Genomic DNA, 6,882 nt, shown 5'->3' with positions numbered 1-6,882 from the left:
AAAAAAAAAAAAAGTCCTAATAAGGGATTATAGGAAGTGCTAACTCTGTCAGATTCTGTGATGCAATACTGACAGAATGCTTTGCTCCTCAAAAGAAAAAAAAATTCCATTTTAATCTCTCTCACTAATAAGCCTGGATTCCTAGATCAAGCCATATTGAAGGTACTGAAACAGAGTATTTGTTTCTGTTTAGTTCATGCTTAGCAAAATCAACTCAGATAAGTTGGATGTGTAGAAGTGAGGATTGGAAGTGCTTCCAAGGTCATCTAATCAGTGACCTCTCACCTGAAGCTTGGGGCTCTACCACATTGGTTCTGGTGAACACAAATTTACCTAGTTATTTTTAAGCTTTCAAAGGAGTTAAATCATCAATGGAGAAATGAGGAAAGTTCTGAAATTATTCTCCTTGAAGTAATGCTCCATCTGTATTCCTCCCTTTCTCCTGGATCCTTCCTCCACCCGCTATAGGGGAGAAAATTCACCCACGAAACTTCAGATTCTGCCTCCTTAATTCTCATGATCCTCTAATCACTATAATAGTCTTTAAAAAAAAAACTATGGCCGGGGATTTAGCTCAGTGGTTCTGCTGCCTGCCTTGCAAGCGCAAGGTCCGGAGTTCAATCCCCGGCAAAAAACAAACAAACAAACAAACTAAACTATGTTTACTTCCTGATATTCTATATTCTTTGCTGTGATCACTTCTGATCCCACAACACTAAGAATAATCTCCTAATTCCCAAATTCAGTAGACATTTTTACTTAACTTCTCCAATGCATTTGGCTTGGCTTGACTATTCCTTTATTTGTTCTTTTCTTTGGTGACAAAAGTTAACATGCTTTTAGCACAAACACACGCTAAATGTAAAATATTCAAATATCACTGAAGTATATACAACTGAAGGTGAAAACCTCCCCAAGATCTCCACCATTTTTCAGTCCCAACCCTTATAAATAATGAGCATTAAATTTTGAATTATGTCCTTCCAAAAAACTACTTTATAAACATATTCAAATGTCACAGCACACTATCAATCACACTTCTGAAATGTTCTATTTTTATGTAATATATGAAAGACATTTTTTTATGTTAGTGCTTATAACTTTTCACTCACTCTCATAACTTTCATATTTCCAAAAATTATTTGGGGATAGAAAATTCACAGCCAAAAAACCCATATGAACCTCAGAGATGTTTTCCTTTGCCCATTTCATTATACCCAGAAGTTTTACCTTTGCTTCCACCAGAATTCCACTAAAATGGTAGTAAAGGAATAAGAAAAGCCCAAACCTACAAATACAGAAATAACAGTCAAGGAAACAAGAAAAAATATATTAGATGTTGACAAATTTCTAGGATCTGAACAGCCAAGAGAAAAGCAGTAATTGACCCAGTTTAGCGAAAGCTGAGTGCTCACATCATTTTACTTTAGAAAATGCTGAAGTGACAGAGACTGCCAGCTGCTCATTAAAATCCTTCTCATCTTCTTCCCAAGCAGATACCCAGCTTATGTTTTCTTTTTTGCAGTTAGGCATGAGCTCTAGAGGATGGGATTTGAGAAGTGACATGTTCTGTTTCCAGGACTGGCTCAAAAATCTCTCCTTGGCATACTCCTCCATCTTCTTTTCCCCTTCTGGCTGGAGTGGAAACCTAGGGTAACCTTCTTAGAGGCCACATGTTAAAGACAAAGTACCACTGTCGCTCTAGATCCATGAATGACTGCATGGAAGAGGGCTGTCTTGCTGAGTTTTTCACTAGTATAGTCACATCCCAATATCCATGGACCCCCTGCAGATACCAAAAATCCAAGGATACTTAATTTCCTTAAATAAAACATCATATTTACTCACATCTTCCCCCTATACTTTAAATGATTTCTGGATTATAATACTTAACACACTGTAAATGCTATGGAAATAGTTACTATATTGCATTATTTGGGAAATAATGTCAAGAAAAAGTATGTGTTTGGTACAGGCACAATTTTTTCAAGTTTTTTTATTCCACTGTTGGTTGCATCTGTAAATACAGAACCCATAGGTACTGAAGACTGACTATACTATTACTTAAGAAAAACAATTCAGTTTGAATACACACACACACACACACACACACACATAAAGCAGAAAAGGCTGAAGAGTTAGAGGTTACTCGAACTTCTACAGTCAGAGGGTGGGATTAGGGCAGGAAATAGATTAGTTTAAAGCCTGCAGAAGACTCCCATTTGACTCAGACAACTGGGAAATGTGCTAAAAGTTTACTCTTTATCTAAGAGTGAATCAAAAGACTGACTAGTTGATAGTTTGTCTGTGCTTTCAGATTTCTAGAGCAGATAGTAATGTAAAGTTCCACAGTGAGAACTTAAGGACATGACTTTAAAGATTGAAAGGGCCCACACATGGAGCCTACCATAATGAAGGAGAAAAGATCCACATCAAGATTTCACATCACTGTGGAAAATACAAATGAAAAAGATTCCAAAAAGAGAAGGATAATCCAAACACAAAGGATTAGAAACTAGAATGTTACAGCACTACTCAATAGGAATGATGGATGCTAAAAGACAACGGAATTGTACCTTCAAAAGCCTGACAGTACATAATATCTACATCGAGATTTAACAGTTATTTCTGGTACATCCTCAAGAAGGTACTGAAAGATGCTCCATTAAAGTGAGTGAAACAAACGAAAAAACAGAAAAGTATGGGCTCTAAGAAATAAAGGATCCAACAAAGAAGAAACACAAAGGAAATTCTAAGAATAGTACTGAAGGAAAAGTCCAGGAAATAGGTTATCTGTCCAGCCTTTTGAGCAGCCAGTTCAAAACAAAATAAAGGATGTCTCTAAAACAAAAATGAATTATTAGATTACCTGTATTTTTAAGGCTCTTAGAGGAGATTTAAATTTAACATTGAAAATTAAGTAAAAATAACCCAAGGAAATTAATTTTGAGAAAAAATTTATATAAGAAAAGAAACATGATCCAAGTATATTTTCCCCAGCTGTAAATAATATGAACATAGTCATAATAAATAAGCAGCATTAGCTTTGACCCAAAATAATTATTTAGAAGAATATAAATAGGAGATGGGATATGATAGGAAACATAAAAAAATGAAAATTTTCTCCATTTTAGCAAAACCAACAGATAATTGTCAATTAATAAATCAAGAAGTATCAGTATCATCATCATTTACTTAGAAACATGGTTATCCCCAACACAAGCAATGGCTTTATATTTAAGTTTTAAATTATATATATGAATTTAAAAATACAAATAAAAACATAGTGCTCAATAAACAGGCAAAAGTTCAGTCCCAAGGAAAGCCAGATTATAGTGGTTTAAATGGAGGTTATTTTTTTCACATAAGGAGTCTGGAGGTAGGCATGGCCGACCTTCACTCAGCACATTCACAACATCAGAGATACTGTATTTGTAATTCTCTTGGTATACCTTCAGTCATAAGATGGGTCTCCCAGCTAAAGAAATTACATCCATACTCAAGAAAGGAGGAAATAGTAAGGAACTACAGTATATTAGTGCCTCTTTTTCCTTTTATCAGCAAAACAAAAGCTTTCTCTGAAGTTCTCTCAGCAGTAGTTTTGCCTGTATGTTTTTGGTCAGAATTCACATGGCCAATCCTTGCTGCAAGTGACCTTGGGACACAATTTAGCTTTCCTAATATCTATAAAGAGGAGTCAGGCAGAGAGAAAAGGGCTAAGAATGGGTGATAAGTTGGACAACCAACAGTGTCTCCCAGGTCGTGCAAAAACGAAAGTGCTCATGTACACATGTACATGTGTGCAGACACACATGTGCACACGATGTAAATCTAGGCCCCTAAAATGCCATGTTACCCTGTAACTAGCTTAGCACCTATTTCTCACACTTGCCCTACATTCTGTATTTTATAAAGCAGCATATCCTTTATAGATAGTTGAGTCTGTTATATAAGTACACCTTGATTTAAGGATTTAACTGCTAATGAAAATTTAGATTTCTTACATGTTTGTTATCAGAAGAAATACTGCCATAAACTCAACAGCCCAGTTTTCATGAAGCTCTCTTCCACTAACTCCTAAAATCAGAGGCATGTGCCACATCCTTGGTTCCTTTGTTTATCTTTTAAAAGGTCAGTGCTCTTCACTGTTCTATTTTTTGTCCATTTCTCGCTCTACATATTGTCCCAAGGCAATTTTACTACTTTCACTACCTTTATAATGATGATTCTAGCCAAGTTTAGATCTTATTCTTGAGTTTTAGACCCACAGATCCAACTGTCTTTTTGAACTTCTCTATTTAGACAGTCCATAAGCACTTCAACTAACTTGTCCTACTGACCATTCGCATAAAATGGACATTTTCTCCCTCATCCCCTATATCAGTGAGTGAAATTCAGCCTCCCTAACACCTCCTATAGTCCTCTTCATTTCTTCTGTTACTGCTAAATCTAAGCATCTGTAATCTTGAAATATTTAATGCCTCCTTTCCTCTACAGTAGTTCTCTTGCCAGCTGTAATGAACACAAACCTTCAAGTTAGCATTCAAGATCATCCACTAACTACCACCCACCCTCCTTCCCAACCTCAACTGTTTAATTATTCCTCCATGAAGGCTTTCTCCTTTTGGCAAATTACCACCTGTCACATATATTACCTTGAGTAACTCACTAATCTCCCTGAGCATTACTTTTCTCTAAGCCTTGCTTTCTTCAAGAGTATTAAAAGATATTTGAGCTTCAAATGTTGTTTAGTTTTCACACTTCCTTTCTGCAAATTTTGATGACAATTAATTACTCATTCTGGTTCTTTGATTTCCTAAACTTCCATCCCACCACTGCTGATGCTTTCTCTAAAATATATTTGAGGTCAATCTATTTCTCTCCATCACCATTACCTCCAATCTAACCAAGCCACCAAGTCACCATCATTTTTTTTTAATCTTGGCTGCAAAAGCCTCCTTACTTGTCTTTTCTTTTACTTTTCTCCAACACATTCTCTGCACAACCAGAGTAAGTTTTTAAAAATACAAGTCAGATCTTATACTCCTTTACTCCAAACTCTTTAATGGCTTTCTATTGTTCTTCAAACAAAATTCTAACTTCTTATCATGGTCTACAAGGATCTGCACCATGGGGCTACTGCTACTCTCTCCAACTTCTACACATATATTTTTCTCCACCTCATTCATTCAGCTCCATCCACACTCGTGTCCACGCTCAAAAACCTTTTTCTCATTCCAAACCCTTGCACTTGTTGTCCTTCTGCTGGAAATGTTTTCCCCAACACTTAAAATAGCTAGCTTACTCTTATCTTCCAGATCTCAGCTCAGACACCTTTGTGACACCTTCTCTGCTCTCTCTTCCTGACCACACTAATTAAACTAGGTACCCTCAGCTCTTTCATTAGTAACATATCCCACTGTTCCTTTCATAATAATTATAAATCTAGAATTATTTTATTTGTTTTCTATTTTATTCTTCTCACTAGAATGTTAATTTTGCAACAGCAAAGACCTTGGCTGTCTTGACCTCAACTATATTCCCAGCTCTCAACACAATACTGAATGAACAAATCTTGACCCCTTTTTTCTTCAAAAAATTTTGCCTTGATTTCTTGACTATCTAGTTCTCACTTTCATAATTCCTTCAACTGTTGTATATTATTACTTTTTTGTTTTTTATTTCATATATTAAATATTTTATATTATTTATATTCTGAATCCTTGACTGTTGTCAAGGACTATGTTTATAAATGTGCTTGAGTGGTTTTCAACTGTGTTTATTGAAATATTGGCTCTCCAACAGCTGTCCTTAAGTCCTTTAAGATAGACAGTAAAAACCAGGTATAACAATATGTGCCTATAATCCTAGCACTTTGGAAGGCTGAGGTAGGAGGACTATAAGTTTGATCCCAGGCTGGGCAACTTAGCCAGACTGTGTCTCAAAATAAAAAATAAAAAAGGGATGGGTATGTACCTCAGTACAAAGTCTCTGGGTTCAATCCCTAGTATCACAAAAAATAAAAATTTTTAAAAATACCTAGTACTTCTAAGCTAGACAGATGTTGTAGATGCCCCAGTGGCCTTTAGGACATAATTCTCAAGTCATCTTCCTGACATGGATTCTGCTTTATGCTAAACCTCAAAAAGTCAGCTACTAACACAAACACTTCCTGGTTCTCTATTTCTTGACCCTAACCAGGCAAGTTCAAATGTGCTCCCACTATCACTGTCAAGAACTTAAAGGAATAGGGCACTGTAGGGAGTGCTGTATTCTGGGTGAAAACAGCTGATGTTCCTCAGTCTGCCACCTATGCTGCTTAAACATTTCTTCAACCCAGGTGTAGAGTGAGAAAAGAAGTGAGGTAAGAGCAGACAAACTACACTGAAGGGTGCCACAGAATCACAATTTGAGCAAGAACTTCTAAAGCCACTTTCTCAATCCCTTTAACCATGCTATACTGAACCCAGACAGAAAACAAATGGATTTCTGTAGTCCACAAAACAGACCAGATAGGAAAATAGGGGAAATGACAGAGATCTGCTTTTTTTTTTGTAGCATTTACTCCCCAAAGAGAAATCCAAGATCTCTAGTTAGCAATACAACCATAATTAAAGATAAGTAGAACAGGAATCCATAGATATGTTCCACTTGCCAAATGCAGCCTGTTACTTATCTTTTATATGTTTTATAGCATAGCTCTAATCTCAGCTACTTGGGATGCTGAGCCAGGAGGATCATAGTTCAATCCTAGCTTGGGCAACTTAGTGAGATCTTATCTAAAAAAGGCGGGTAGGATGGGGATGTAACTTAGTAAGAGTGCTTGCCTAGCATGCACAACACCTTGGGTTCAATTCCCAGCACTGCAAAAAAAAAAAAAAA

At 36.3% G+C, this 6,882-nt stretch overlaps 1 protein-coding gene across 1 annotated transcript in view; it reads right to left on the bottom strand.

Annotated features, from left to right (window-relative positions):
• Nrip3 (nuclear receptor interacting protein 3) overlaps positions 1 to 6,882 on the bottom strand; it is a 19,400-nt gene that overhangs the window by 6,375 nt on the left and 6,143 nt on the right. The gene's annotated exons all lie outside the window — the stretch shown is intronic.

The sequence above is a fragment of the Fukomys damarensis genome, unplaced genomic scaffold (genome assembly GCF_012274545.1).
Source record: "Fukomys damarensis isolate Sample0158 unplaced genomic scaffold, DMR_v1.0_HiC HiC_scaffold_16, whole genome shotgun sequence".
Lineage (NCBI taxonomy): Eukaryota > Metazoa > Chordata > Mammalia > Rodentia > Bathyergidae > Fukomys > Fukomys damarensis.
Note: the sequence above shows the minus strand (reverse complement) of the source record. Positions and strands in the feature narration are given on the sequence as shown.